The sequence below is a fragment of the Eucyclogobius newberryi genome, unplaced genomic scaffold (genome assembly GCF_026437365.1).
Source record: "Eucyclogobius newberryi isolate DKJ021-1_F unplaced genomic scaffold, fEucNew1.0.hap1 SCAF_179, whole genome shotgun sequence".
Lineage (NCBI taxonomy): Eukaryota > Metazoa > Chordata > Actinopteri > Gobiiformes > Gobiidae > Eucyclogobius > Eucyclogobius newberryi.
The window spans coordinates 95,370-121,096 of NW_027315811.1; the positions used below are offsets into that span (position 1 = coordinate 95,370).

The 25,727-nt window shown below is 48.5% G+C and overlaps 49 non-coding genes across 49 annotated transcripts; all 49 read right to left on the minus strand.

Annotated features, from left to right (window-relative positions):
• Window positions 1–5,322: 5,322 nt before the first annotated feature.
• LOC140363978 (5S ribosomal RNA) lies at window positions 5,323–5,441 on the minus strand. The gene has a single exon (XR_011927421.1). It is a non-coding gene; the product is annotated as a 5S ribosomal RNA (ribosomal RNA).
• A 156-nt stretch (window positions 5,442–5,597) lies between these two features.
• On the minus strand, window positions 5,598–5,716 carry LOC140364250 (5S ribosomal RNA). The gene has a single exon (XR_011927676.1). It is a non-coding gene; the product is annotated as a 5S ribosomal RNA (ribosomal RNA).
• A 170-nt stretch (window positions 5,717–5,886) lies between these two features.
• LOC140363979 (5S ribosomal RNA) lies at window positions 5,887–6,005 on the minus strand. Its single transcript, XR_011927422.1, has one exon. It is a non-coding gene; the product is annotated as a 5S ribosomal RNA (ribosomal RNA).
• Window positions 6,006–6,164: 159 nt separating this feature from the next.
• On the minus strand, window positions 6,165–6,283 carry LOC140363980 (5S ribosomal RNA). The gene has a single exon (XR_011927423.1). It is a non-coding gene; the product is annotated as a 5S ribosomal RNA (ribosomal RNA).
• Window positions 6,284–6,439: 156 nt separating this feature from the next.
• On the minus strand, window positions 6,440–6,558 carry LOC140363981 (5S ribosomal RNA). Its single transcript, XR_011927424.1, has one exon. It is a non-coding gene; the product is annotated as a 5S ribosomal RNA (ribosomal RNA).
• A 152-nt stretch (window positions 6,559–6,710) lies between these two features.
• Window positions 6,711–6,829, minus strand: LOC140363982 (5S ribosomal RNA). Its single transcript, XR_011927425.1, has one exon. It is a non-coding gene; the product is annotated as a 5S ribosomal RNA (ribosomal RNA).
• Window positions 6,830–6,988: 159 nt separating this feature from the next.
• LOC140364199 (5S ribosomal RNA) lies at window positions 6,989–7,107 on the minus strand. Its single transcript, XR_011927629.1, has one exon. It is a non-coding gene; the product is annotated as a 5S ribosomal RNA (ribosomal RNA).
• A 159-nt stretch (window positions 7,108–7,266) lies between these two features.
• Window positions 7,267–7,385, minus strand: LOC140363983 (5S ribosomal RNA). The gene has a single exon (XR_011927426.1). It is a non-coding gene; the product is annotated as a 5S ribosomal RNA (ribosomal RNA).
• Window positions 7,386–7,539: 154 nt separating this feature from the next.
• LOC140363984 (5S ribosomal RNA) lies at window positions 7,540–7,658 on the minus strand. Its single transcript, XR_011927427.1, has one exon. It is a non-coding gene; the product is annotated as a 5S ribosomal RNA (ribosomal RNA).
• A 156-nt stretch (window positions 7,659–7,814) lies between these two features.
• Window positions 7,815–7,933, minus strand: LOC140364200 (5S ribosomal RNA). Its single transcript, XR_011927630.1, has one exon. It is a non-coding gene; the product is annotated as a 5S ribosomal RNA (ribosomal RNA).
• Window positions 7,934–8,092: 159 nt separating this feature from the next.
• LOC140363986 (5S ribosomal RNA) lies at window positions 8,093–8,211 on the minus strand. The gene has a single exon (XR_011927429.1). It is a non-coding gene; the product is annotated as a 5S ribosomal RNA (ribosomal RNA).
• Window positions 8,212–8,365: 154 nt separating this feature from the next.
• On the minus strand, window positions 8,366–8,484 carry LOC140363987 (5S ribosomal RNA). Its single transcript, XR_011927430.1, has one exon. It is a non-coding gene; the product is annotated as a 5S ribosomal RNA (ribosomal RNA).
• Window positions 8,485–8,640: 156 nt separating this feature from the next.
• On the minus strand, window positions 8,641–8,759 carry LOC140364251 (5S ribosomal RNA). Its single transcript, XR_011927677.1, has one exon. It is a non-coding gene; the product is annotated as a 5S ribosomal RNA (ribosomal RNA).
• Window positions 8,760–8,929: 170 nt separating this feature from the next.
• LOC140363988 (5S ribosomal RNA) lies at window positions 8,930–9,048 on the minus strand. The gene has a single exon (XR_011927431.1). It is a non-coding gene; the product is annotated as a 5S ribosomal RNA (ribosomal RNA).
• A 160-nt stretch (window positions 9,049–9,208) lies between these two features.
• On the minus strand, window positions 9,209–9,327 carry LOC140363989 (5S ribosomal RNA). Its single transcript, XR_011927432.1, has one exon. It is a non-coding gene; the product is annotated as a 5S ribosomal RNA (ribosomal RNA).
• Window positions 9,328–9,479: 152 nt separating this feature from the next.
• LOC140363991 (5S ribosomal RNA) lies at window positions 9,480–9,598 on the minus strand. The gene has a single exon (XR_011927433.1). It is a non-coding gene; the product is annotated as a 5S ribosomal RNA (ribosomal RNA).
• A 156-nt stretch (window positions 9,599–9,754) lies between these two features.
• On the minus strand, window positions 9,755–9,873 carry LOC140363704 (5S ribosomal RNA). Its single transcript, XR_011927165.1, has one exon. It is a non-coding gene; the product is annotated as a 5S ribosomal RNA (ribosomal RNA).
• Window positions 9,874–10,043: 170 nt separating this feature from the next.
• LOC140363992 (5S ribosomal RNA) lies at window positions 10,044–10,162 on the minus strand. Its single transcript, XR_011927434.1, has one exon. It is a non-coding gene; the product is annotated as a 5S ribosomal RNA (ribosomal RNA).
• A 160-nt stretch (window positions 10,163–10,322) lies between these two features.
• LOC140363993 (5S ribosomal RNA) lies at window positions 10,323–10,441 on the minus strand. Its single transcript, XR_011927435.1, has one exon. It is a non-coding gene; the product is annotated as a 5S ribosomal RNA (ribosomal RNA).
• Window positions 10,442–10,593: 152 nt separating this feature from the next.
• Window positions 10,594–10,712, minus strand: LOC140363994 (5S ribosomal RNA). The gene has a single exon (XR_011927436.1). It is a non-coding gene; the product is annotated as a 5S ribosomal RNA (ribosomal RNA).
• Window positions 10,713–10,868: 156 nt separating this feature from the next.
• LOC140363705 (5S ribosomal RNA) lies at window positions 10,869–10,987 on the minus strand. Its single transcript, XR_011927166.1, has one exon. It is a non-coding gene; the product is annotated as a 5S ribosomal RNA (ribosomal RNA).
• A 169-nt stretch (window positions 10,988–11,156) lies between these two features.
• Window positions 11,157–11,275, minus strand: LOC140363995 (5S ribosomal RNA). The gene has a single exon (XR_011927437.1). It is a non-coding gene; the product is annotated as a 5S ribosomal RNA (ribosomal RNA).
• A 159-nt stretch (window positions 11,276–11,434) lies between these two features.
• Window positions 11,435–11,553, minus strand: LOC140363996 (5S ribosomal RNA). Its single transcript, XR_011927438.1, has one exon. It is a non-coding gene; the product is annotated as a 5S ribosomal RNA (ribosomal RNA).
• Window positions 11,554–11,705: 152 nt separating this feature from the next.
• LOC140363708 (5S ribosomal RNA) lies at window positions 11,706–11,824 on the minus strand. Its single transcript, XR_011927169.1, has one exon. It is a non-coding gene; the product is annotated as a 5S ribosomal RNA (ribosomal RNA).
• Window positions 11,825–11,984: 160 nt separating this feature from the next.
• On the minus strand, window positions 11,985–12,103 carry LOC140363998 (5S ribosomal RNA). The gene has a single exon (XR_011927440.1). It is a non-coding gene; the product is annotated as a 5S ribosomal RNA (ribosomal RNA).
• A 159-nt stretch (window positions 12,104–12,262) lies between these two features.
• On the minus strand, window positions 12,263–12,381 carry LOC140363999 (5S ribosomal RNA). Its single transcript, XR_011927441.1, has one exon. It is a non-coding gene; the product is annotated as a 5S ribosomal RNA (ribosomal RNA).
• A 152-nt stretch (window positions 12,382–12,533) lies between these two features.
• On the minus strand, window positions 12,534–12,652 carry LOC140363710 (5S ribosomal RNA). Its single transcript, XR_011927171.1, has one exon. It is a non-coding gene; the product is annotated as a 5S ribosomal RNA (ribosomal RNA).
• Window positions 12,653–12,807: 155 nt separating this feature from the next.
• Window positions 12,808–12,926, minus strand: LOC140364201 (5S ribosomal RNA). The gene has a single exon (XR_011927631.1). It is a non-coding gene; the product is annotated as a 5S ribosomal RNA (ribosomal RNA).
• Window positions 12,927–19,130: 6,204 nt separating this feature from the next.
• Window positions 19,131–19,249, minus strand: LOC140364000 (5S ribosomal RNA). The gene has a single exon (XR_011927442.1). It is a non-coding gene; the product is annotated as a 5S ribosomal RNA (ribosomal RNA).
• A 158-nt stretch (window positions 19,250–19,407) lies between these two features.
• LOC140364001 (5S ribosomal RNA) lies at window positions 19,408–19,526 on the minus strand. Its single transcript, XR_011927443.1, has one exon. It is a non-coding gene; the product is annotated as a 5S ribosomal RNA (ribosomal RNA).
• A 155-nt stretch (window positions 19,527–19,681) lies between these two features.
• Window positions 19,682–19,800, minus strand: LOC140364202 (5S ribosomal RNA). Its single transcript, XR_011927632.1, has one exon. It is a non-coding gene; the product is annotated as a 5S ribosomal RNA (ribosomal RNA).
• A 156-nt stretch (window positions 19,801–19,956) lies between these two features.
• Window positions 19,957–20,075, minus strand: LOC140363706 (5S ribosomal RNA). Its single transcript, XR_011927167.1, has one exon. It is a non-coding gene; the product is annotated as a 5S ribosomal RNA (ribosomal RNA).
• Window positions 20,076–20,234: 159 nt separating this feature from the next.
• LOC140364002 (5S ribosomal RNA) lies at window positions 20,235–20,353 on the minus strand. Its single transcript, XR_011927444.1, has one exon. It is a non-coding gene; the product is annotated as a 5S ribosomal RNA (ribosomal RNA).
• A 155-nt stretch (window positions 20,354–20,508) lies between these two features.
• Window positions 20,509–20,627, minus strand: LOC140364203 (5S ribosomal RNA). The gene has a single exon (XR_011927633.1). It is a non-coding gene; the product is annotated as a 5S ribosomal RNA (ribosomal RNA).
• A 156-nt stretch (window positions 20,628–20,783) lies between these two features.
• LOC140363707 (5S ribosomal RNA) lies at window positions 20,784–20,902 on the minus strand. Its single transcript, XR_011927168.1, has one exon. It is a non-coding gene; the product is annotated as a 5S ribosomal RNA (ribosomal RNA).
• A 159-nt stretch (window positions 20,903–21,061) lies between these two features.
• LOC140364003 (5S ribosomal RNA) lies at window positions 21,062–21,180 on the minus strand. The gene has a single exon (XR_011927445.1). It is a non-coding gene; the product is annotated as a 5S ribosomal RNA (ribosomal RNA).
• A 159-nt stretch (window positions 21,181–21,339) lies between these two features.
• Window positions 21,340–21,458, minus strand: LOC140364004 (5S ribosomal RNA). The gene has a single exon (XR_011927446.1). It is a non-coding gene; the product is annotated as a 5S ribosomal RNA (ribosomal RNA).
• A 149-nt stretch (window positions 21,459–21,607) lies between these two features.
• On the minus strand, window positions 21,608–21,726 carry LOC140364005 (5S ribosomal RNA). Its single transcript, XR_011927447.1, has one exon. It is a non-coding gene; the product is annotated as a 5S ribosomal RNA (ribosomal RNA).
• A 149-nt stretch (window positions 21,727–21,875) lies between these two features.
• LOC140364007 (5S ribosomal RNA) lies at window positions 21,876–21,994 on the minus strand. Its single transcript, XR_011927448.1, has one exon. It is a non-coding gene; the product is annotated as a 5S ribosomal RNA (ribosomal RNA).
• A 159-nt stretch (window positions 21,995–22,153) lies between these two features.
• On the minus strand, window positions 22,154–22,272 carry LOC140364008 (5S ribosomal RNA). The gene has a single exon (XR_011927449.1). It is a non-coding gene; the product is annotated as a 5S ribosomal RNA (ribosomal RNA).
• Window positions 22,273–22,440: 168 nt separating this feature from the next.
• On the minus strand, window positions 22,441–22,559 carry LOC140364010 (5S ribosomal RNA). The gene has a single exon (XR_011927451.1). It is a non-coding gene; the product is annotated as a 5S ribosomal RNA (ribosomal RNA).
• Window positions 22,560–22,727: 168 nt separating this feature from the next.
• Window positions 22,728–22,846, minus strand: LOC140364011 (5S ribosomal RNA). The gene has a single exon (XR_011927452.1). It is a non-coding gene; the product is annotated as a 5S ribosomal RNA (ribosomal RNA).
• Window positions 22,847–23,005: 159 nt separating this feature from the next.
• LOC140364012 (5S ribosomal RNA) lies at window positions 23,006–23,124 on the minus strand. The gene has a single exon (XR_011927453.1). It is a non-coding gene; the product is annotated as a 5S ribosomal RNA (ribosomal RNA).
• Window positions 23,125–23,283: 159 nt separating this feature from the next.
• LOC140364013 (5S ribosomal RNA) lies at window positions 23,284–23,402 on the minus strand. Its single transcript, XR_011927454.1, has one exon. It is a non-coding gene; the product is annotated as a 5S ribosomal RNA (ribosomal RNA).
• A 168-nt stretch (window positions 23,403–23,570) lies between these two features.
• On the minus strand, window positions 23,571–23,689 carry LOC140364014 (5S ribosomal RNA). The gene has a single exon (XR_011927455.1). It is a non-coding gene; the product is annotated as a 5S ribosomal RNA (ribosomal RNA).
• A 169-nt stretch (window positions 23,690–23,858) lies between these two features.
• On the minus strand, window positions 23,859–23,977 carry LOC140364015 (5S ribosomal RNA). Its single transcript, XR_011927456.1, has one exon. It is a non-coding gene; the product is annotated as a 5S ribosomal RNA (ribosomal RNA).
• Window positions 23,978–24,136: 159 nt separating this feature from the next.
• Window positions 24,137–24,255, minus strand: LOC140364016 (5S ribosomal RNA). The gene has a single exon (XR_011927457.1). It is a non-coding gene; the product is annotated as a 5S ribosomal RNA (ribosomal RNA).
• A 169-nt stretch (window positions 24,256–24,424) lies between these two features.
• Window positions 24,425–24,543, minus strand: LOC140364017 (5S ribosomal RNA). Its single transcript, XR_011927458.1, has one exon. It is a non-coding gene; the product is annotated as a 5S ribosomal RNA (ribosomal RNA).
• Window positions 24,544–24,712: 169 nt separating this feature from the next.
• On the minus strand, window positions 24,713–24,831 carry LOC140364018 (5S ribosomal RNA). The gene has a single exon (XR_011927459.1). It is a non-coding gene; the product is annotated as a 5S ribosomal RNA (ribosomal RNA).
• Between the last annotated feature and the right edge of the window lie 896 nt (window positions 24,832–25,727).

A 25,727-nucleotide genomic window follows, 5' to 3' on the forward strand; every position in this document is an offset into this window, starting at 1 on the left:
TGCTCCAGGGTCTCGGGGGGTCCGTGGCACACGGGGCAGTCCGCAGCGTAGCTGTCGGGAAGAAATGCGTGCAGTGCTGCGGATGTAAAGACGATCCTGTGTCTAAATCTGAAGTCAAAATGACCTACGTTATGTGGGGTGTACCAATTAAAGATGTTGGCCCAGATGGTTGCGATGGTGCGTGCGGGGAATGTTAATGACCATTTGTGTTCCGAGGCGGGACGCCCGAGCACTCCTGGCAACAACAACTGATACAGGATGCGGGTGGGTAGGTCTGTGAAAATCCTAAACCTCCCCGTGCTAACAAATACATTAAAATTCAACTTACCTGTCGTGCTCCCCATTTGGCCCAAAGTGCTTCCCCAATGCCTGACCAGATTCCTGTTAAAAATACTTACCATACCACTAATATACTTTCTCCTAAACACTTTACCTGCTAACCTAAAACACTTCCCTATGTAATCTACACTAAAATTACCTTTCACGTCAAATACCTTACCTACATATTCCAGCCCAGCCTCCTCCATCGCCCCACTGATCATGCACTCGCGCTTCCCGGGGGGAGCGGAGAGCAAGTCAGGGTTATGACGGAGGGGCATGTGCGCGAGACCCTCACCGCTGTCTGGAACCGCCACAGTCAGGGGCCTGAAAGTCCTCCACGCCTCCAAGAGTTCCCTCTCGAAGGGGGGGAGGCCCTCCAGGACCGAAACAGGGGGCAACAAACACAAATTATAAACACCAAACTTACCTAGACTATTAACAAACTCACCTATATAATCCTTCCATGGAGCATCTACCTCAACGTCTAGAAATTTCCGAATTGTTTTCAGCCTGAAGGCCTTCTTCCTTAACTCTAAATCTGCTAACTTTAAACCTCCCTGATCGTACTCACCTATCATAACCTTATGTGCAATAAAGCCCCTCTCACGATTCCACAAAAAGTGGTTTATCACTAACCTTAATTTGTTAGCATAGACCCCCGGCAGGCCGTACACGGAGAGTGCATGGTTCAACATGGACATGCACAAAGAATTTACAACTAAGACTTTACCTTTTAATGTCAGATTACGACGTCTCCAAAAATTCAAGCGCGCTGTAATTTTCTCGCACAAAGGCGACCAAAGTGCAGTACGACACGCCTCCTCGTCTCTGCCCAGGGGGACGCCGAGGACCTTGTAGGAGTCCCCCGCCTCCCGGAGCTGGACAGGGAGAGGAACAGGCGTGACGCTGCCGCAAAATTTAACCGTGGTTTTATCGAAATTGATTTTGGCCCCTGAAGCGAGGCCGTAAACATTGAGCACGTGGAGAGAGGCGTTCAGGCTCTCCACGTCTCGGAGGATCAGATTCGTGTCATCTGCGTACTGAAAAATTTTGACTTCCCTACCCGCAGGCGTGGTCAGTCCCCTCACCGCCGCGTCCGCCCTCAACATGGCCGCCAAAGGCTCAGCGGCGATGCTGTAGAGGAGCGACGAGAGGGGACAGCCCTGCCTGACTGATCTTTTTAAGGGGAAAGAGTCAGTTAGAAACCCGTTGACTTTGACCTTACTGACCGCAAAGGAATAGATGAGCTGTAGCCAATTAACAAACCGTTCGCCGAAACCTAACTTACCTAATACAGTCCAGAGGAACGAATGCTCAACTCTGTCGAACGCCTTGTTAAAGTCTACACTAACGTGAATACCACCGGTCGCGTGCATCTGCCGAAGGAGATATCTCAGAGACAAAACTGTGTCTGAGATGTCCCTCCCGGGGACGCTGTAGGCCTGCGAGGGGTGTATGACGGATCCAATCACACGCTTTAACCTACCTGCTAATACCTTTGCTAAAATTTTATAGTCTACGTTCAAAAGGCTAATGGGCCTGTAGTTGGCGAGGCTGCTCCTGTCGCCCTTCTTAAAAAGCAGAGTGACGACACTCATCGCAAAACCATCGCCAACTCTACTCTCACTCTCAAAATCCTGATATAATAGGAGTAGGATCGGAGCTAACCTGGAAGCGAAACGCTTGAAAAACTCACAGGTTAGTCCGTCCTCTCCGGGGCTTTTCCCTGTATTTAAACTCTTGACTGCAGCCTCTATCTCCATGAGAGACAGAGGCGCGTCGCACAGCTCCCTATCCTCCCTGCTCAGTGTGCGCTCCAGAGCACCTACAGCCTGGTCTAAAGCCTGCTCTGCCACTCCGTCTGAACTAAAAAGCCTACTATAGAAATCCTGCGCTGTCTCTAAAACCTCACTTACCTCGGAAACAATCTTACCTGTCTTATCTATCAACTTATCTATGTGCATCTTTCCCTGTGTAACCTTCTCACAGCCGAAGAAGAACGCTGTCGAGCGTTCTCCTTCGACTGTGTGTCTGGCTTTTGCCCTCAAAATTGCACCCTGACACCTACTTACCTCCAGCTGCTCCAGCTCAGCGCGCACCACCAGGTACTCTGGATCCACAGGGCCAGTGGTGGAAGCTGCGCCCTGGTCCAGGACCTGCAGGCGCTGGCGGAGAGCGGTCTCCCTCCTGGTCGACAGCCACGCCTTGTGTTTGCTGTAATTGACACAGAGCTTTTTAATGCGTGTTTTTGCCGTCGGCCACCAATCGACCACGCTGTCGATCAGCTCCAGCTCCATGTCAAATACATCAAACAAAAAGTCCATTTTCCTACAAAAAGTTTCATCACCGAGGATGGAGCTGTTTAGGACCCACAGTCCTCCATTCCTCGGTGATGAAACTAACCCAAAATAAATATCTAAAGTGGAGTGATCACTCAAGCCTGACCACTTGTAGGAAGCACCACTGACTCTCTGTGCCAGGTCTGAGGAGGCAAAACAGAGGTCAATGCGGGACTGCTTCAGGACGCCCTGGACGACCTGCCGCCTGGAGAAATCCTTCAGGAAGGGGTGGACGAACCGCCACACCTCCGTCAGGTTCCTGCTGGCGGCTTCTTCCAACAGGGCTGTCCTGGCAGTGCTGTTTTTAAAAGAGTTGTTAATGCCGATGTCTGTCTTGCAAAGTGTTGTATTAAAGTCACCGATTATGATTGTATTGTCGTTCGCAAAGCGAAATATTTTTTTGAAGAATTGCCTCCTCAGACCATCATCGTTCGGGGCGTAGATGTTAATTAGTCTGAACTTCACTGTGTCCGTGAAGTCCAGGACCAGGAAGGAGCCCTCTGGGTCGGCGTGTACCAGGGTGGGTTGGCCTAAGACACCAGGCCTCACCACCGTGGCCACACCGCGCGAGCACGCCGTGCCCAGGGCCCAAAATACAGAGCCTACTCCCATGCTCCGCACTTGTTGCGCGTGGCTGACATCCCAGTGCGTTTCTTGGATGCAGAGCACGTCCCACTTGGAAAAGTGTAACGCGCTCTGCATCCGCACTGGGCTCCGCAGGCCGCCTGCGTTCCAAGAGGACAAGGAGAACGCCATTAAGAGGAGACCTTGGAGGATGTAACCCATCTTTTATTTAGACTTCTTTTTGGCGCCCGTCGCATCCGACTGCCACACTCTTTTTCTGACTTCACGGGTGGAGAAATCCATGAAGTCATCATTAAAAACAGTCTCGAGCTCACCTCGTGGGGCAGAGCTGCGTGTGGAGGATGGTGGGTTGATGGAGCTTTCTGCTGGCGCTTTTGAAGTGGTTGGAACGGAGGAGGCAGAGCCGCTCTCAGCAGCAGCGCCCTCTCCGTCTCCTGCCACCTGCTTCCTGCGTCTTGCCCCTTTCTTATCCTTCTTCTCCACCTGTCCCCTCTTACCACCGTCCGACTGGAGCTTGGGATCATCACCCAGCCCTGTGGTGATGTCCCCCCCTTTGGAGGTAAGATGCGGGGCCTGTCCCGCACCCATCCTCCTCCCGGGTTCAGCCTCTTCCTCCACGGGCTTAGGAGTTGGACCCTCACGAGTCCCCTCCCTCTGGTCAGGAGGAGCAGTTTGTCCTGCTCCCACCTTCCCAGACGCCAGCGCTGAGCCGAGCACCATCTCCAGTGCGACGGACGCCTCCTCGTCTGAGGAGTCAGAGGAGCAAGAGGAGCCAGACACCTCTGGCTCCCCTGACTCCTCCACAGCCTCCTCCTCCAAAAACTCCTCTACTTCGGAGAGAGCAGTTGCGGGCACGTTCTGGGCCACGTCACTGCTCTCTCCTCCAATGGCGTCCTCCCTGTCCTCCCCTCTGTCCTCCCCTCTGTCCTCCTCTCTGTCACCCGCACCACACGGACATAAGTGGCGGAACATGCGGCACTCTCTGCACTTCGGGGCCCGCTGCGCGACGCACTCGCGCGCGTAATGCCCCTGGCTCCCGCAGTTGCGGCACAGAAAGTCAGGGCACTCCCTCAGAATATGGCCAGGCTGGAGACACCCCCTACACACCCGCACCTGCCTGTCGTGTATTACCCTGAAGTACTCGGGGCCCCCCGCGGTGTCAAACCTGACAGAATACGGTAAGGACTGCACCGTGTCCGTGAACCTTACCCGTACAAACCTGGTGCCGTCCGCCACGTTCGTCCCCGGCCACATTCTCCTCCTCACCTCGGAGACCGCAGAGACCCCCCAGGCGTAGAGCTTGGCCAGGATCTCCTCGTCCTCGATATAAGCCGGCAGCCCCATGAAGGACACGACCAGCTCATCCACCGAGATGTCACGGGCGTGAACCCTGACTCCTCCAATGCAGTACCCGTCCAGGATCCGCTCCTTCGCTTTAGTGGTACTGACGGTTACTTCATATTTGTCCTTCGAGATGAGTCTGCACGCTACTATGGAGCCGCACACCTCCTGAGTCGATTTCAAAAAAGCTAGTGGCGTGATTTGTGCTCCCTCCGTCAACTCCAACACCACAGTGAGTTCTTTCATAAATTTCATTCTTCTTTCTTCGTTCTTTCTATTATTTACAGATTCTTTCAAACTTTGTCTTGCCTTTGTCGTGTCCATTCCAGTGTCCGATGCCGTGTTGTCCGTCCTTTGAGCCATGCTCACAAAAAACAAAAAATCCACCTCCCAGTAAGTTTACTGGGAGGGGAACAAACAAAAGAACTGAAAAAAGTAAATGAAAATGACCAAAATAACGATTAAAAACTCAAAAAAAACTCCCAAAACCCCCAGCTCCAGACCATGCAGCACACCACAAATTGCACGCACCTGCACTGATTGCAAAGGGGCGGGTCCAGGGTGGTATGGCCGTGAGCGAAATGTTCCAGGTCAAAACGGCCTTTTTTATATCAAACACTGTCTTTTCGTGAAGAGTACCTTCACGCCACTTGCTCGGTCAAAATTGGGATATCTCAATAAAAAACTTCTTTTTTTTTTTTTTTTTTTTTTTTTGACAGGTGAAAAAGTGTGAAAATGCTCACAGCACCTGGTATTCCCAGGCGGTCTCCCATCCAAGTACTAACCAGGCCCAACCCTGCTTGGCTTCCGAGATCAGACGAGATCGGGCTGGTCCAGGGTGGTATGGCCGTGAGCGAAATGTTCCAGGTCAAAACGGCCTTTTTTATATCAAACACTGTCTTTTCGTGAAGAGTACCTTCACGCCACTTGCTCGGTCAAAATTGGGATATCTCAATGAAAAACTTCTTTTTTTTTTTTTTTTTTTTTTTGACAGGTGAAAAAGTATGAAAATGCTCACAGCACCAGGTATTCCCAGGCGGTCTCCCATCCAAGTACTAAACAGGCCAAACCCTGCTTGGCTTCCGAGATCAGACGAGATCGGGCGGGTCCAGGGTGGTATGGCCGTGAGCGAAATGTTCCAGGTCAAAACTCGTATAAATTGCTTTTTTTGCATCAAACACTGTCTTTTCGTGAAGAGTACCTTCACGCCACTTGCTCGGTCAAAATTGGGATATCTCAATGAAAAACTTCTTTTTTTATTTTTTTTTTATTTTTTTTGACAGGTGAAAAAGTGTGAAAATGCTCACAGCACCTGGTATTCCCAGGCGGTCTCCCATCCAAGTACTAACCAGGCCCAACCCTGCTTGGCTTCCGAGATCAGACGAGATCGGGCTGGTCCAGGGTGGTATGGCCGTGAGCGAAATGTTCCAGGTCAAAACTCGTATAAATTGCTTTTTTTGCATCAAACACTGTCTTTTCGTGAAGAGTACCTTCACGCCACTTGCTCGGTCAAAATTGGGATATCTCAATGAAAAACTTCTTTTTTTTTTTTTTTTGACAGGTGAAAAAGTGTGAAAATGCTCACAGCACCTGGTATTCCCAGGCGGTCTCCCATCCAAGTACTAACCAGGCCCAACCCTGCTTGGCTTCCGAGATCAGACGAGATCGGGCTGGTCCAGGGTGGTATGGCCGTGAGCGAAATGTTCCAGGTCAAAACGGCCTTTTTTATATCAAACACTGTCTTTTCGTGAAGAGTACCTTCACGCCACTTGCTCGGTCAAAATTGGGATATCTCAATGAAAAACTTCTTTTTTTTTTTTTTTTTTTTTTTGACAGGTGAAAAAGTATGAAAATGCTCACAGCACCTGGTATTCCCAGGCGGTCTCCCATCCAAGTACTAACCAGGCCCAACCCTGCTTGGCTTCCGAGATCAGACGAGATCGGGCTGGTCCAGGGTGGTATGGCCGTGAGCGAAATGTTCCAGGTCAAAACGGCCTTTTTTATATCAAACACTGTCTTTTCGTGAAGAGTACCTTCACGCCACTTGCTCGGTCAAAATTGGGATATCTCAATAAAAAACTTCTTTTTTTTTTTTTTTTTTTGACAGGTGAAAAAGTGTGAAAATGCTCACAGCACCTGGTATTCCCAGGCGGTCTCCCATCCAAGTACTAACCAGGCCCAACCCTGCTTGGCTTCCGAGATCAGACGAGATCGGGCTGGTCCAGGGTGGTATGGCCGTGAGCGAAATGTTCCAGGTCAAAACTCGTATAAATTGCTTTTTTTGCATCAAACACTGTCTTTTCGTGAAGAGTACCTTCACGCCACTTGCTCGGTCAAAATTGGGATATCTCAATGAAAAACTTCTTTTTTTTTTTTTTTTGACAGGTGAAAAAGTGTGAAAATGCTCACAGCACCTGGTATTCCCAGGCGGTCTCCCATCCAAGTACTAATCAGGCCCAACCCTGCTTGGCTTCCGAGATCAGACGAGATCGGGCTGGTCCAGGGTGGTATGGCCGTGAGCGAAATGTTCCAGGTCAAAACTCGTATAAATTGCTTTTTTTGCATCAAACACTGTCTTTTCGTGAAGAGTACCTTCACGCCACTTGCTCGGTCAAAATTGGGATATCTCAATGAAAAACTTCTTTTTTTTTTTTTTTTGACAGGTGAAAAAGTGTGAAAATGCTCACAGCACCTGGTATTCCCAGGCGGTCTCCCATCCAAGTACTAACCAGGCCCAACCCTGCTTGGCTTCCGAGATCAGACGAGATCGGGCTGGTCCAGGGTGGTATGGCCGTGAGCGAAATGTTCCAGGTCAAAACGGCCTTTTTTATATCAAACACTGTCTTTTCGTGAAGAGTACCTTCACGCCACTTGCTCGGTCAAAATTGGGATATCTCAATAAAAAACTTCTTTTTTTTTTTTTTTTTTTTTGACAGGTGAAAAAGTGTGAAAATGCTCACAGCACCTGGTATTCCCAGGCGGTCTCCCATCCAAGTACTAACCAGGCCCAACCCTGCTTGGCTTCCGAGATCAGACGAGATCGGGCTGGTCCAGGGTGGTATGGCCGTGAGCGAAATGTTCCAGGTCAAAACGGCCTTTTTTATATCAAACACTGTCTTTTCGTGAAGAGTACCTTCACGCCACTTGCTCGGTCAAAATTGGGATATCTCAATGAAAAACTTCTTTTTTTTTTTTTTTTTTTTTTTGACAGGTGAAAAAGTGTGAAAATGCTCACAGCACCTGGTATTCCCAGGCGGTCTCCCATCCAAGTACTAATCAGGCCCAACCCTGCTTGGCTTCCGAGATCAGACGAGATCGGGCTGGTCCAGGGTGGTATGGCCGTGAGCGAAATGTTCCAGGTCAAAACTCGTATAAATTGCTTTTTTTGCATCAAACACTGTCTTTTCGTGAAGAGTACCTTCACGCCACTTGCTCGGTCAAAATTGGGATATCTCAATGAAAAACTTCTTTTTTTTTTTTTTTTGACAGGTGAAAAAGTGTGAAAATGCTCACAGCACCTGGTATTCCCAGGCGGTCTCCCATCCAAGTACTAACCAGGCCCAACCCTGCTTGGCTTCCGAGATCAGACGAGATCGGGCTGGTCCAGGGTGGTATGGCCGTGAGCGAAATGTTCCAGGTCAAAACGGCCTTTTTTATATCAAACACTGTCTTTTCGTGAAGAGTACCTTCACGCCACTTGCTCGGTCAAAATTGGGATATCTCAATAAAAAACTTCTTTTTTTTTTTTTTTTTTTTTGACAGGTGAAAAAGTGTGAAAATGCTCACAGCACCTGGTATTCCCAGGCGGTCTCCCATCCAAGTACTAACCAGGCCCAACCCTGCTTGGCTTCCGAGATCAGACGAGATCGGGCTGGTCCAGGGTGGTATGGCCGTGAGCGAAATGTTCCAGGTCAAAACGGCCTTTTTTATATCAAACACTGTCTTTTCGTGAAGAGTACCTTCACGCCACTTGCTCGGTCAAAATTGGGATATCTCAATGAAAAACTTCTTTTTTTTTTTTTTTTTTTTTTTGACAGGTGAAAAAGTATGAAAATGCTCACAGCACCAGGTATTCCCAGGCGGTCTCCCATCCAAGTACTAAACAGGCCAAACCCTGCTTGGCTTCCGAGATCAGACGAGATCGGGCGGGTCCAGGGTGGTATGGCCGTGAGCGAAATGTTCCAGGTCAAAACTCGTATAAATTGCTTTTTTTGCATCAAACACTGTCTTTTCGTGAAGAGTACCTTCACGCCACTTGCTCGGTCAAAATTGGGATATCTCAATGAAAAACTTCTTTTTTTTTTTTTTTTTTTTTTTTTTTGACAGGTGAAAAAGTGTGAAAATGCTCACAGCACCTGGTATTCCCAGGCGGTCTCCCATCCAAGTACTAACCAGGCCCAACCCTGCTTGGCTTCCGAGATCAGACGAGATCGGGCTGGTCCAGGGTGGTATGGCCGTGAGCGAAATGTTCCAGGTCAAAACTCGTATAAATTGCTTTTTTTGCATCAAACACTGTCTTTTCGTGAAGAGTACCTTCACGCCACTTGCTCGGTCAAAATTGGGATATCTCAATGAAAAACTTCTTTTTTTTTTTTTTTTTGACAGGTGAAAAAGTGTGAAAATGCTCACAGCACCTGGTATTCCCAGGCGGTCTCCCATCCAAGTACTAACCAGGCCCAACCCTGCTTGGCTTCCGAGATCAGACGAGATCGGGCTGGTCCAGGGTGGTATGGCCGTGAGCGAAATGTTCCAGGTCAAAACGGCCTTTTTTATATCAAACACTGTCTTTTCGTGAAGAGTACCTTCACGCCACTTGCTCGGTCAAAATTGGGATATCTCAATAAAAAACTTCTTTTTTTTTTTTTTTTTTTGACAGGTGAAAAAGTGTGAAAATGCTCACAGCACCTGGTATTCCCAGGCGGTCTCCCATCCAAGTACTAACCAGGCCCAACCCTGCTTGGCTTCCGAGATCAGACGAGATCGGGCTGGTCCAGGGTGGTATGGCCGTGAGCGAAATGTTCCAGGTCAAAACGGCCTTTTTTATATCAAACACTGTCTTTTCGTGAAGAGTACCTTCACGCCACTTGCTCGGTCAAAATTGGGATATCTCAATGAAAAACTTCTTTTTTTTTTTTTTTTTTTTTTTGACAGGTGAAAAAGTATGAAAATGCTCACAGCACCAGGTATTCCCAGGCGGTCTCCCATCCAAGTACTAAACAGGCCAAACCCTGCTTGGCTTCCGAGATCAGACGAGATCGGGCGGGTCCAGGGTGGTATGGCCGTGAGCGAAATGTTCCAGGTCAAAACTCGTATAAATTGCTTTTTTTGCATCAAACACTGTCTTTTCGTGAAGAGTACCTTCACGCCACTTGCTCGGTCAAAATTGGGATATCTCAATGAAAAACTTCTTTTTTTTTTTTTTTTTTTTTTTTTTTGACAGGTGAAAAAGTGTGAAAATGCTCACAGCACCTGGTATTCCCAGGCGGTCTCCCATCCAAGTACTAACCAGGCCCAACCCTGCTTGGCTTCCGAGATCAGACGAGATCGGGCTGGTCCAGGGTGGTATGGCCGTGAGCGAAATGTTCCAGGTCAAAACTCGTATAAATTGCTTTTTTTGCATCAAACACTGTCTTTTCGTGAAGAGTACCTTCACGCCACTTGCTCGGTCAAAATTGGGATATCTCAATGAAAAACTTCTTTTTTTTTTTTTTTTTGACAGGTGAAAAAGTGTGAAAATGCTCACAGCACCTGGTATTCCCAGGCGGTCTCCCATCCAAGTACTAACCAGGCCCAACCCTGCTTGGCTTCCGAGATCAGACGAGATCGGGCTGGTCCAGGGTGGTATGGCCGTGAGCGAAATGTTCCAGGTCAAAACGGCCTTTTTTATATCAAACACTGTCTTTTCGTGAAGAGTACCTTCACGCCACTTGCTCGGTCAAAATTGGGATATCTCAATAAAAAACTTCTTTTTTTTTTTTTTTTTTTGACAGGTGAAAAAGTGTGAAAATGCTCACAGCACCTGGTATTCCCAGGCGGTCTCCCATCCAAGTACTAACCAGGCCCAACCCTGCTTGGCTTCCGAGATCAGACGAGATCGGGCTGGTCCAGGGTGGTATGGCCGTGAGCGAAATGTTCCAGGTCAAAACGGCCTTTTTTATATCAAACACTGTCTTTTCGTGAAGAGTACCTTCACGCCACTTGCTCGGTCAAAATTGGGATATCTCAATGAAAAACTTCTTTTTTTTTTTTTTTTTTTTTTTGACAGGTGAAAAAGTATGAAAATGCTCACAGCACCAGGTATTCCCAGGCGGTCTCCCATCCAAGTACTAAACAGGCCAAACCCTGCTTGGCTTCCGAGATCAGACGAGATCGGGCGGGTCCAGGGTGGTATGGCCGTGAGCGAAATGTTCCAGGTCAAAACTCGTATAAATTGCTTTTTTTGCATCAAACACTGTCTTTTCGTGAAGAGTACCTTCACGCCACTTGCTCGGTCAAAATTGGGATATCTCAATGAAAAACTTCTTTCTTTTTTTTTTTTTTTTTTTTTTGACAGGTGAAAAAGTGTGAAAATGCTCACAGCACCTGGTATTCCCAGGCGGTCTCCCATCCAAGTACTAACCAGGCCCAACCCTGCTTGGCTTCCGAGATCAGACGAGATCGGGCTGGTCCAGGGTGGTATGGCCGTGAGCGAAATGTTCCAGGTCAAAACTCGTATAAATTGCTTTTTTTGCATCAAACACTGTCTTTTCGTGAAGAGTACCTTCACGCCACTTGCTCGGTCAAAATTGGGATATCTCAATGAAAAACTTCTTTTTTTTTTTTTTTTGACAGGTGAAAAAGTGTGAAAATGCTCACAGCACCTGGTATTCCCAGGCGGTCTCCCATCCAAGTACTAACCAGGCCCAACCCTGCTTGGCTTCCGAGATCAGACGAGATCGGGCTGGTCCAGGGTGGTATGGCCGTGAGCGAAATGTTCCAGGTCAAAACGGCCTTTTTTATATCAAACACTGTCTTTTCGTGAAGAGTACCTTCACGCCACTTGCTCGGTCAAAATTGGGATATCTCAATAAAAAACTTCTTTTTTTTTTTTTTTTTTTGACAGGTGAAAAAGTGTGAAAATGCTCACAGCACCTGGTATTCCCAGGCGGTCTCCCATCCAAGTACTAACCAGGCCCAACACTGCTTGGCTTCCGAGATCAGACGAGATCGGGCTGGTCCAGGGTGGTATGGCCGTGAGCGAAATGTTCCAGGTCAAAACGGCCTTTTTTATATCAAACACTGTCTTTTCGTGAAGAGTACCTTCACGCCACTTGCTCGGTCAAAATTGGGATATCTCAATGAAAAACTTCTTTTTTTTTTTTTTTTTTTTTTTTTTTGACAGGTGAAAAAGTGTGAAAATGCTCACAGCACCTGGTATTCCCAGGCGGTCTCCCATCCAAGTACTAACCAGGCCCAACCCTGCTTGGCTTCCGAGATCAGACGAGATCGGGCTGGTCCAGGGTGGTATGGCCGTGAGCGAAATGTTCCAGGTCAAAACTCGTATAAATTGCTTTTTTTGCATCAAACACTGTCTTTTCGTGAAGAGTACCTTCACGCCACTTGCTCGGTCAAAATTGGGATATCTCAATGAAAAACTTCTTTTTTTTTTTTTTTTGACAGGTGAAAAAGTGTGAAAATGCTCACAGCACCTGGTATTCCCAGGCGGTCTCCCATCCAAGTACTAACCAGGCCCAACCCTGCTTGGCTTCCGAGATCAGACGAGATCGGGCTGGTCCAGGGTGGTATGGCCGTGAGCGAAATGTTCCAGGTCAAAACGGCCTTTTTTATATCAAACACTGTCTTTTCGTGAAGAGTACCTTCACGCCACTTGCTCGGTCAAAATTGGGATATCTCAATAAAAAACTTCTTTTTTTTTTTTTTTTTTTGACAGGTGAAAAAGTGTGAAAATGCTCACAGCACCTGGTATTCCCAGGCGGTCTCCCATCCAAGTACTAACCAGGCCCAACACTGCTTGGCTTCCGAGATCAGACGAGATCGGGCTGGTCCAGGGTGGTATGGCCGTGAGCGAAATGTTCCAGGTCAAAACGGCCTTTTTTATATCAAACACTGTCTTTTCGTGAAGAGTACCTTCACGCCACTTGCTCGGTCAAAATTGGGATATCTCAATGAAAAACTTCTTTTTTTTTTTTTTTTTTTTTTGACAGGTGAAAAAGTGTGAAAATGCTCACAGCACCTGGTATTCCCAGGCGGTCTCCCATCCAAGTACTAATCAGGCCCAACCCTGCTTGGCTTCCGAGATCAGACGAGATCGGGCTGGTCCAGGGTGGTATGGCCGTGAGCGAAATGTTCCAGGTCAAAACTCGTATAAATTGCTTTTTTTGCATCAAACACTGTCTTTTCGTGAAGAGTACCTTCACGCCACTTGCTCGGTCAAAATTGGGATATCTCAATGAAAAACTTCTTTTTTTTTTTTTTTTGACAGGTGAAAAAGTGTGAAAATGCTCACAGCACCTGGTATTCCCAGGCGGTCTCCCATCCAAGTACTAACCAGGCCCAACCCTGCTTGGCTTCCGAGATCAGACGAGATCGGGCTGGTCTTTTTTTTTTTTATCTTTTATTATCAAAAACATCTTAAAACAAGTATTTACATATATTTACATGAATGTACAGACATACATGACACACAAGGGCAAGGGAATGGGATACACAAGGGCAGGGGGAGACGAGACAAAAAATTACAGAAAATCAAACACACAATCATTCTCCAAACATTCTTCAGTGATGGGGGGTGATGCCGTGGTTGGGGGGGGTGATGCCGGGGTCAGAAGAGGATGTCCAGGTTTCCAGAGGGTGTGAGGTGGATCAGGGTGTTGTGGGGGACGAGGTGGGTGATGAACCGGTGCTCTGCTGCCATGTGGAGGTGTCGGAGGTGTGCGGCCAAGAGTCCTTTGAAGATGGGCCAGGGTTCTGCTGTTTTATTGTCACGGAGATGGATGTTCCTGTTGAGATATAATGTGTACCGGGCTATGGAGAGGGTTAGTCGGGCGAGATGGGTGTTGGCTCCAGAGCGACTCTGTCCGGGACCAAAGAGGAGGAGCCAGGGCTCCTGGTCGTCCCCTCCTAGGGCCGCCGGCGGTGGGAGCCTCCAGGACAGCCTCCGAGCGAGGAGGTCCTGCAGTCGGGACCAGAACGGGCGGACGGCCGGGCAGGTGTACAGCATGTGCTCCAGGGTCTCGGGGGGTCCGTGGCACACGGGGCAGTCCGCAGCGTAGCTGTCGGGAAGAAATGCGTGCAGTGCTGCGGATGTAAAGACGATCCTGTGTCTAAATCTGAAGTCAAAATGACCTACGTTATGTGGGGTGTACCAATTAAAGATGTTGGCCCAGATGGTTGCGATGGTGCGTGCGGGGAATGTTAATGACCATTTGTGTTCCGAGGCGGGACGCCCAAGCACTCCCGGCAACAACAACTGATACAGGATGCGGGTGGGTAGGTCTGTGAAAATCCTAAACCTCCCCGTGCTAACAAATACATTAAAATTCAACTTACCTGTCGTGCTCCCCATTTGGCCCAAAGTGCTTCCCCAATGCCTGACCAGATTCCTGTTAAAAATACTTACCATACCACTAATATACTTTCTCCTAAACACTTTACCTGCTAACCTAAAACACTTCCCTATGTAATCTACACTAAAATTACCTTTCACGTCAAATACCTTACCTACATATTCCAGCCCAGCCTCCTCCATCGCCCCACTGATCATGCACTCGCGCTTCCCGGGGGGAGCGGAGAGCAAGTCAGGGTTATGACGGAGGGGCATGTGCGCGAGACCCTCACCGCTGTCTGGAACCGCCACAGTCAGGGGCCTGAAAGTCCTCCACGCCTCCAAGAGTTCCCTCTCGAAGGGGGGGAGGCCTTCCAGGACCGAAACAGGGGGCAACAAACACAAATTATAAACACCAAACTTACCTAGACTATTAACAAACTCACCTATATAATCCTTCCATGGAGCATCTACCTCAACGTCTAGAAATTTCCGAATTGTTTTCAGCCTGAAGGCCTTCTTCCTTAACTCTAAATCTGCTAACTTTAAACCTCCCTGATCGTACTCACCTATCATAACCTTATGTGCAATAAAGCCCCTCTCACGATTCCACAAAAAGTGGTTTATCACTAACCTTAATTTGTTAGCATAGACCCCCGGCAGGCCGTACACGGAGAGTGCATGGTTCAACATGGACATGCACAAAGAATTTACAACTAAGACTTTACCTTTTAATGTCAGATTACGACGTCTCCAAAAATTCAAGCGCGCTGTAATTTTCTCGCACAAAGGCGACCAAAGTGCAGTACGACACGCCTCCTCGTCTCTGCCCAGGGGGACGCCGAGGACCTTGTAGGAGTCCCCGGCCTCCCGGAGCTGGACAGGGAGAGGAACAGGCGTGACGCTGCCGCAAAATTTAACCGTGGTTTTATCGAAATTGATTTTGGCCCCTGAAGCGAGGCCGTAAACATTGAGCACGTGGAGAGAGGCGTTCAGGCTCTCCACGTCTCGGAGGATCAGATTCGTGTCATCTGCGTACTGAAAAATTTTGACTTCCCTACCCGCAGGCGTGGTCAGTCCCCTCACCGCCGCGTCCGCCCTCAACATGGCCGCCAAAGGCTCAGCGGCGATGCTGTAGAGGAGCGACGAGAGGGGACAGCCCTGCCTGACTGATCTTTTTAAGGGGAAAGAGTCAGTTAGAAACCCGTTGACTTTGACCTTACTGACCGCAAAGGAATAGATGAGCTGTAGCCAATTAACAAACCGTTCGCCGAAACCTAACTTACCTAATACAGTCCAGAGGAACGAATGCTCAACTCTGTCGAACGCCTTGTTAAAGTCTACACTAACGTGAATACCACCGGTCGCGTGCATCTGCCGAAGGAGATATCTCAGAGACAAAACTGTGTCTGAGATGTCCCTGCCGGGGACGCTGTAGGCCTGCGAGGGGTGTATGACGGATCCAATCACACGCTTTAACCTACCTGCTAATACCTTTGCTAAAATTTTATAGTCTACGTTCAAAAGGCTAATGGGCCTGTAGTTGGCGAGGCTGCTCCTGTCGCCCTTCTTAAAAAGCAGAGTGACGACACTCATCGCAAAACCATCGCCAACTCTACTCTCACTCTCAAAATCCTGATATAATAGGAGTAGGATCGGAGCTAACCTGGAAGCGAAACGCTTGAAAAACTCACAGGTTAGTCCGTCCTCTCCGGGGCTTTTCCCTGTATTTAAACTCTTGACTGCAGCCTCTATCTCCATGAGAGACAGAGGCGCGTCGCACAGCTCCCTATCCTCCCTGCTCAGTGTGCGCTCCAGAGCACCTACAGCCTGGTCTAAAGCCTGCTCTGCCACTCCGTCTGAACTAAAAAGCCTACTATAGAAATCCTGCGCTGTCTCTAAAACCTCACTTACCTCGGAAACAATCTTACCTGTCTTATCTATCAACTTATCTATGTGCATCTTTCCCTGTGTAACCTTCTCACAGCCGAAGAAGAACGCTGTCGAGCGTTCTCCTTCGACTGTGTGTCTGGCTTTTGCCCTCAAAATTGCACCCTGACACCTACTTACCTCCAGCTGCTCCAGCTCAGCGCGCACCACCAGGTACTCTGGATCCACAGGGCCAGTGGTGGAAGCTGCGCCCTGGTCCAGGACCTGCAGGCGCTGGCGGAGAGCGGTCTCCCTCCTGGTCGACAGCCACGCCTTGTGTTTGCTGTAATTGACACAGAGCTTTTTAATGCGTGTTTTTGCCGTCGGCCACCAATCGACCACGCTGTCGATCAGCTCCAGCTCCATGTCAAATACATCAAACAAAAAGTCCATTTTCCTACAAAAAGTTTCATCACCGAGGATGGAGCTGTTTAGGACCCACAGTCCTCCATTCCTCGGTGATGAAACTAACCCAAAATAAATATCTAAAGTGGAGTGATCACTCAAGCCTGACCACTTGTAGGAAGCACCACTGACTCTCTGTGCCAGGTCTGAGGAGGCAAAACAGAGGTCAATGCGGGACTGCTTCAGGACGCCCTGGACGACCTGCCGCCTGGAGAAATCCTTCAGGAAGGGGTGGACGAACCGCCACACCTCCGTCAGGTTCCTGCTGGCGGCTTCTTCCAACAGGGCTGTCCTGGCAGTGCTGTTTTTAAAAGAGTTGTTAATGCCGATGTCTGTCTTGCAAAGTGTTGTATTAAAGTCACCGATTATGATTGTATTGTCGTTCGCAAAGCGAAATATTTTTTTGAAGAATTGCCTCCTCAGACCATCATCGTTCGGGGCGTAGATGTTAATTAGTCTGAACTTCACTGTGTCCGTGAAGTCCAGGACCAGGAAGGAGCCCTCTGGGTCGGCGTGTACCAGGGTGGGTTGGCCTAAGACACCAGGCCTCACCACCGTGGCCACACCGCGCGAGCACGCCGTGCCCAGGGCCCAAAATACAGAGCCTACTCCCATGCTCCGCACTTGTTGCGCGTGGCTGACATCCCAGTGCGTTTCTTGGATGCAGAGCACGTCCCACTTGGAAAAGTGTAACGCGCTCTGCATCCGCACTGGGCTCCGCAGGCCGCCTGCGTTCCAAGAGGACAAGGAGAACGCCATTAAGAGGAGACCTTGGAGGATGTAACCCATCTTTTATTTAGACTTCTTTTTGGCGCCCGTCGCATCCGACTGCCACACTCTTTTTCTGACTTCACGGGTGGAGAAATCCATGAAGTCATCATTAAAAACAGTCTCGAGCTCACCTCGTGGGGCAGAGCTGCGTGTGGAGGATGGTGGGTTGATGGAGCTTTCTGCTGGCGCTTTTGAAGTGGTTGGAACGGAGGAGGCAGAGCCGCTCTCAGCAGCAGCGCCCTCTCCGTCTCCTGCCACCTGCTTCCTGCGTCTTGCCCCTTTCTTATCCTTCTTCTCCACCTGTCCCCTCTTACCACCGTCCGACTGGAGCTTGGGATCATCACCCAGCCCTGTGGTGATGTCCCCCCCTTTGGAGGTAAGATGCGGGGCCTGTCCCGCACCCATCCTCCTCCCGGGTTCAGCCTCTTCCTCCACGGGCTTAGGAGTTGGACCCTCACGAGTCCCCTCCCTCTGGTCAGGAGGAGCAGTTTGTCCTGCTCCCACCTTCCCAGACGCCAGCGCTGAGCCGAGCACCATCTCCAGTGCGACGGACGCCTCCTCGTCTGAGGAGTCAGAGGAGCAAGAGGAGCCAGACACCTCTGGCTCCCCTGACTCCTCCACAGCCTCCTCCTCCAAAAACTCCTCTACTTCGGAGAGAGCAGTTGCGGGCACGTTCTGGGCCACGTCACTGCTCTCTCCTCCAATGGCGTCCTCCCTGTCCTCCCCTCTGTCCTCCCCTCTGTCCTCCTCTCTGTCACCCGCACCACACGGACATAAGTGGCGGAACATGCGGCACTCTCTGCACTTCGGGGCCCGCTGCGCGACGCACTCGCGCGCGTAATGCCCCTGGCTCCCGCAGTTGCGGCACAGAAAGTCAGGGCACTCCCTCAGAATATGGCCAGGCTGGAGACACCCCCTACACACCCGCACCTGCCTGTCGTGTATTACCCTGAAGTACTCGGGGCCCCCCGCGGTGTCAAACCTGACAGAATACGGTAAGGACTGCACCGTGTCCGTGAACCTTACCCGTACAAACCTGGTGCCGTCCGCCACGTTCGTCCCCGGCCACATTCTCCTCCTCACCTCGGAGACCGCAGAGACCCCCCAGGCGTAGAGCTTGGCCAGGATCTCCTCGTCCTCGATATAAGCCGGCAGCCCCATGAAGGACACGACCAGCTCATCCACCGAGATGTCACGGGCGTGAACCCTGACTCCTCCAATGCAGTACCCGTCCAGGAGCCGCTCCTTCGCTTTAGTGGTACTGACGGTTACTTCATATTTGTCCTTCGAGATGAGTCTGCACGCTACTATGGAGCCGCACACCTCCTGAGTCGATTTTAAGAATGCAAGTGGCGTGATTTGTGCTCCCTCCGTCAACTCCAACACCACAGTGAGTTCTTTCATAAATTTCATTCTTCTTTCTTCGTTCTTTCTATTATTTACAGATTCATTCAGACTTTTCCTTGCCTTTGTCGTGTCCATTCCAGTGTCCGATGCCGTGTTGTCCGTCCTTTGAGCCATGCTCACAAAAAAACAAAAAATCCACCTCCCAGTAAGTTTACTGGGAGGGGAACAAACAAAAGAACTGCAAAAAGTAAATGAAAAAGATCAAAATAACGATTAAAAACTCAAAAAAAACTCCCAAACCTCCAGCTCCAGACCATGCAGCACACCACAAATTGCACGCACCTGCACTGATTGCAAAGGGGCTGGTCCAGGGTGGTATGGCCGTGAGCGAAATGTTCCAGGTCAAAACTCGTATAAATGGCTTTTTTTGCATCAAACACTGTCTTTTCGTGAAGAGTACCTTCACGCCACTTGCTCGGTCAAAATTGGGATATCTCAATGAAAAACTTCTTTTTTTTTTTTTTTTGACAGGTGAAAAAGTGTGAAAATGCTCACAGCACCTGGTATTCCCAGGCGGTCTCCCATCCAAGTACTAACCAGGCCCAACCCTGCTTGGCTTCCGAGATCAGACGAGATCGGGCTGGTCCAGGGTGGTATGGCCGTGAGCGAAATGTTCCAGGTCAAAACGGCCTTTTTTATATCAAACACTGTCTTTTCGTGAAGAGTACCTTCACGCCACTTGCTCGGTCAAAATTGGGATATCTCAATAAAAAACTTCTTTTTTTTTTTTCTTTTTTTTTTTTGACAGGTGAAAAAGTGTGAAAATGCTCACAGCACCTGGTATTCCCAGGCGGTCTCCCATCCAAGTACTAACCAGGCCCAACCCTGCTTGGCTTCCGAGATCAGACGAGATCGGGCTGGTCCAGGGTGGTATGGCCGTGAGCGAAATGTTCCAGGTCAAAACGGCCTTTTTTATATCAAACACTGTCTTTTCGTGAAGAGTACCTTCACGCCACTTGCTCGGTCAAAATTGGGATATCTCAATGAAAAACTTCTTTTTTTTTTTTTTTTTTTTTTGACAGGTGAAAAAGTGTGAAAATGCTCACAGCACCTGGTATTCCCAGGCGGTCTCCCATCCAAGTACTAATCAGGCCCAACCCTGCTTGGCTTCCGAGATCAGACGAGATCGGGCTGGTCCAGGGTGGTATGGCCGTGAGCGAAATGTTCCAGGTCAAAACGGCCTTTTTTATATCAAACACTGTCTTTTCGTGAAGAGTACCTTCACGCCACTTGCTCGGTCAAAATTGGGATATCTCAATGAAAAACTTCTTTTTTTTTTTTTTTTTTTTTTTGACAGGTGAAAAAGTATGAAAATGCTCACAGCACCAGGTATTCCCAGGCGGTCTCCCATCCAAGTACTAAACAGGCCAAACCCTGCTTGGCTTCCGAGATCAGACGAGATCGGGCGGGTCCAGGGTGGTATGGCCGTGAGCGAAATGTTCCAGGTCAAAACTCGTATAAATTGCTTTTTTTGCATCAAACACTGTCTTTTCGTGAAGAGTACCTTCACGCCACTTGCTCGGTCAAAATTGGGATATCTCAATGAAAAACTTCTTTTTTTTTTTTTTTTGACAGGTGAAAAAGTGTGAAAATGCTCACAGCACCTGGTATTCCCAGGCGGTCTCCCATCCAAGTACTAACCAGGCCCAACCCTGCTTGGCTTCCGAGATCAGACGAGATCGGGCTGGTCCAGGGTGGTATGGCCGTGAGCGAAATGTTCCAGGTCAAAACGGCCTTTTTTATATCAAACACTGTCTTTTCGTGAAGAGTACCTTCACGCCACTTGCTCGGTCAAAATTGGGATATCTCAATGAAAAACTTCTTTTTTTTTTTTTTTTTTTTTTGACAGGTGAAAAAGTGTGAAAATGCTCACAGCACCTGGTATTCCCAGGCGGTCTCCCATCCAAGTACTAATCAGGCCCAACCCTGCTTGGCTTCCGAGATCAGACGAGATCGGGCTGGTCCAGGGTGGTATGGCCGTGAGCGAAATGTTCCAGGTCAAAACGGCCTTTTTTATATCAAACACTGTCTTTTCGTGAAGAGTACCTTCATGCCACTTGCTCGGTCAAAATTGGGATATCTCAATGAAAAACTTCTTTTTTTTTTTTTTTTTTTTTTTGACAGGTGAAAAAGTATGAAAATGCTCACAGCACCAGGTATTCCCAGGCGGTCTCCCATCCAAGTACTAAACAGGCCAAACCCTGCTTGGCTTCCGAGATCAGACGAGATCGGGCGGGTCCAGGGTGGTATGGCCGTGAGCGAAATGTTCCAGGTCAAAACTCGTATAAATTGCTTTTTTTGCATCAAACACTGTCTTTTCGTGAAGAGTACCTTCACGCCACTTGCTCGGTCAAAATTGGGATATCTCAATGAAAAACTTCTTTTTTTTTTTTTTTTGACAGGTGAAAAAGTGTGAAAATGCTCACAGCACCTGGTATTCCCAGGCGGTCTCCCATCCAAGTACTAACCAGGCCCAACCCTGCTTGGCTTCCGAGATCAGACGAGATCGGGCTGGTCCAGGGTGGTATGGCCGTGAGCGAAATGTTCCAGGTCAAAACGGCCTTTTTTATATCAAACACTGTCTTTTCGTGAAGAGTACCTTCACGCCACTTGCTCGGTCAAAATTGGGATATCTCAATGAAAAACTTCTTTTTTTTTTTTTTTTTTTTTTTTTTGACAGGTGAAAAAGTGTGAAAATGCTCACAGCACCTGGTATTCCCAGGCGGTCTCCCATCCAAGTACTAACCAGGCCCAACCCTGCTTGGCTTCCGAGATCAGACGAGATCGGGCTGGTCCAGGGTGGTATGGCCGTGAGCGAAATGTTCCAGGTCAAAACGGCCTTTTTTATATCAAACACTGTCTTTTCGTGAAGAGTACCTTCACGCCACTTGCTCGGTCAAAATTGGGATATCTCAATGAAAAACTTCTTTTTTTTTTTTTTTTGACAGGTGAAAAAGTGTGAAAATGCTCACAGCACCTGGTATTCCCAGGCGGTCTCCCATCCAAGTACTAACCAGGCCCAACCCTGCTTGGCTTCCGAGATCAGACGAGATCGGGCTGGTCCAGGGTGGTATGGCCGTGAGCGAAATGTTCCAGGTCAAAACGGCCTTTTTTATATCAAACACTGTCTTTTCGTGAAGAGTACCTTCACGCCACTTGCTCGGTCAAAATTGGGATATCTCAATGAAAAACTTCTTTTTTTTTTTTTTTTGACAGGTGAAAAAGTGTGAAAATGCTCACAGCACCTGGTATTCCCAGGCGGTCTCCCATCCAAGTACTAACCAGGCCCAACCCTGCTTGGCTTCCGAGATCAGACGAGATCGGGCTGGTCCAGGGTGGTATGGCCGTGAGCGAAATGTTCCAGGTCAAAACTCGTATAAATTGCTTTTTTTGCATCAAACACTGTCTTTTCGTGAAGAGTACCTTCACGCCACTTGCTCGGTCAAAATTGGGATATCTCAATGAAAAACTTCTTTTTTTTTTTTTTTTGACAGGTGAAAAAGTGTGAAAATGCTCACAGCACCTGGTATTCCCAGGCGGTCTCCCATCCAAGTACTAACCAGGCCCAACCCTGCTTGGCTTCCGAGATCAGACGAGATCGGGCTGGTCCAGGGTGGTATGGCCGTGAGCGAAATGTTCCAGGTCAAAACTCGTATAAATTGCTTTTTTTGCATCAAACACTGTCTTTTCGTGAAGAGTACCTTCACGCCACTTGCTCGGTCAAAATTGGGATATCTCAATGAAAAACTTCTTTTTTTTTTTTTTTTTTTTTTTTTGACAGGTGAAAAAGTGTGAAAATGCTCACAGCACCTGGTATTCCCAGGCGGTCTCCCATCCAAGTACTAACCAGGCCCAACCCTGCTTGGCTTCCGAGATCAGACGAGATCGGGCTGGTCCAGGGTGGTATGGCCGTGAGCGAAATGTTCCAGGTCAAAACTCGTATAAATGGCTTTTTTTGCATCAAACACTGTCTTTTCGTGAAGAGTACCTTCACGCCACTTGCTCGGTAAAAATTGGGATATCTCAATGAAAAACTTCTTTTTTTTTTTTTTTTTTTTTTTTTGACAGGTGAAAAAGTGTGAAAATGCTCACAGCACCTGGTATTCCCAGGCGGTCTCCCATCCAAGTACTAACCAGGCCCAACCCTGCTTGGCTTCCGAGATCAGACGAGATCGGGCTGGTCCAGGGTGGTATGGCCGTGAGCGAAATGTTCCAGGTCAAAACTCGTATAAATGGCTTTTTTTGCATCAAACACTGTCTTTTCGTGAAGAGTACCTTCACGCCACTTGCTCGGTCAAAATTGGGATATCTCAATGAAAAACTTCTTTTTTTTTTTTTTTTGACAGGTGAAAAAGTGTGAAAATGCTCACAGCACCTGGTATTCCCAGGCGGTCTCCCATCCAAGTACTAACCAGGCCCAACCCTGCTTGGCTTCCGAGATCAGACGAGATCGGGCTGGTCCAGGGTGGTATGGCCGTGAGCGAAATGTTCCAGGTCAAAACTCGTATAAATGGCTTTTTTTGCATCAAACACTGTCTTTTCGTGAAGAGTACCTTCACGCCACTTGCTCGGTCAAAATTGGGATATCTCAATGAAAAACTTCTTTTTTTTTTTTTTTTGACAGGTGAAAAAGTGTGAAAATGCTCACAGCACCTGGTATTCCCAGGCGGTCTCCCATCCAAGTACTAACCAGGCCCAACCCTGCTTGGCTTCCGAGATCAGACGAGATCGGGCTGGTCCAGGGTGGTATGGCCGTGAGCGAAATGTTCCAGGTCAAAACTCGTATAAATTGCTTTTTTTGCATCAAACACTGTCTTTTCGTGAAGAGTACCTTCACGCCACTTGCTCGGTCAAAATTGGGATATCTCAATGAAAAACTTCTTTTTTTTTTTTTTTTTTTTTTTTTGACAGGTGAAAAAGTGTGAAAATGCTCACAGCACCTGGTATTCCCAGGCGGTCTCCCATCCAAGTACTAACCAGGCCCAACCCTGCTTGGCTTCCGAGATCAGACGAGATCGGGCTGGTCCAGGGTGGTATGGCCGTGAGCGAAATGTTCCAGGTCAAAACTCGTATAAATGGCTTTTTTTGCATCAAACACTGTCTTTTCGTGAAGAGTACCTTCACGCCACTTGCTCGGTAAAAATTGGGATATCTCAATGAAAAACTTCTTTTTTTTTTTTTTTTTTTTTTTTTTGACAGGTGAAAAAGTGTGAAAATGCTCACAGCACCTGGTATTCCCAGGCGGTCTCCCATCCAAGTACTAACCAGGCCCAACCCTGCTTGGCTTCCGAGATCAGACGAGATCGGGCTGGTCCAGGGTGGTATGGCCGTGAGCGAAATGTTCCAGGTCAAAACTCGTATAAATGGCTTTTTTTGCATCAAACACTGTCTTTTCGTGAAGAGTACCTTCACGCCACTTGCTCGGTCAAAATTGGGATATCTCAATGAAAAACTTCTTTTTTTTTTTTTTTTGACAGGTGAAAAAGTGTGAAAATGCTCACAGCACCTGGTATTCCCAGGCGGTCTCCCATCCAAGTACTAACCAGGCCCAACCCTGCTTGGCTTCCGAGATCAGACGAGATCGGGCTGGTCCAGGGTGGTATGGCCGTGAGCGAAATGTTCCAGGTCAAAACTCGTATAAATTGCTTTTTTTGCATCAAACACTGTCTTTTCGTGAAGAGTACCTTCACGCCACTTGCTCGGTCAAAATTGGGATATCTCAATGAAAAACTTCTTTTTTTTTTTTTTTTTTTTTTTTTTGACAGGTGAAAAAGTGTGAAAATGCTCACAGCACCTGGTATTCCCAGGCGGTCTCCCATCCAAGTACTAACCAGGCCCAACCCTGCTTGGCTTCCGAGATCAGACGAGATCGGGCTGGTCCAGGGTGGTATGGCCGTGAGCGAAATGTTCCAGGTCAAAACTCGTATAAATGGCTTTTTTTGCATCAAACACTGTCTTTTCGTGAAGAGTACCTTCACGCCACTTGCTCGGTAAAAATTGGGATATCTCAATGAAAAACTTCTTTTTTTTTTTTTTTTTTTTTTTTTTGACAGGTGAAAAAGTGTGAAAATGCTCACAGCACCTGGTATTCCCAGGCGGTCTCCCATCCAAGTACTAACCAGGCCCAACCCTGCTTGGCTTCCGAGATCAGACGAGATCGGGCTGGTCCAGGGTGGTATGGCCGTGAGCGAAATGTTCCAGGTCAAAACTCGTATAAATGGCTTTTTTTGCATCAAACACTGTCTTTTCGTGAAGAGTACCTTCACGCCACTTGCTCGGTCAAAATTGGGATATCTCAATGAAAAACTTCTTTTTTTTTTTTTTTTTTTGACAGGTGAAAAAGTGTGAAAATGCTCACAGCACCTGGTATTCCCAGGCGGTCTCCCATCCAAGTACTAACCAGGCCCAACCCTGCTTGGCTTCCGAGATCAGACGAGATCGGGCTGGTCTTTTTTTTTTTTTTTTTATCTTTTATTATCAAAAACATCTTAAAACAAGTATTTACATATATTTACATGAATGTACAGACATACATGACACACAAGGGCAAGGGAATGGGATACACAAGGGCAAGGGGAGACGAGACAAAAAATTACAGAAAATCAAACACACAATCATTCTCGAAACATTCTTCAGTGATGGGGGGTGATGCCGGGGTCAGAAGAGGATGTCCAGGTTTCCAGAGGGTGTGAGGTGGATCAGGGTGTTGTGGGGGACGAGGTGGGTGATGAACCGGTGCTCTGCTGCCATGTGGAGGTGTCGGAGGTGTGCGGCCAAGAGTCCTTTGAAGATGGGCCAGGGTGCTGCTGTTTTATTGTCACGGAGATGGATGTTCCTGTTGAGATATAATGTGTACCGGGCTATGGAGAGGGTTAGTCGGGCGAGATGGGTGTTGGCTCCAGAGCGACTCTGTCCGGGACCAAAGAGGAGGAGCCAGGGCTCCTGGTCGTCCCCTCCTAGGGCCGCCGGCGGTGGGAGCCTCCAGGACAGCCTCCGAGCGAGGAGGTCCTGCAGTCGGGACCAGAACGGGCGGACGGCCGGGCAGGTGTACAGCATGTGCTCCAGGGTCTCGGGGGGTCCGTGGC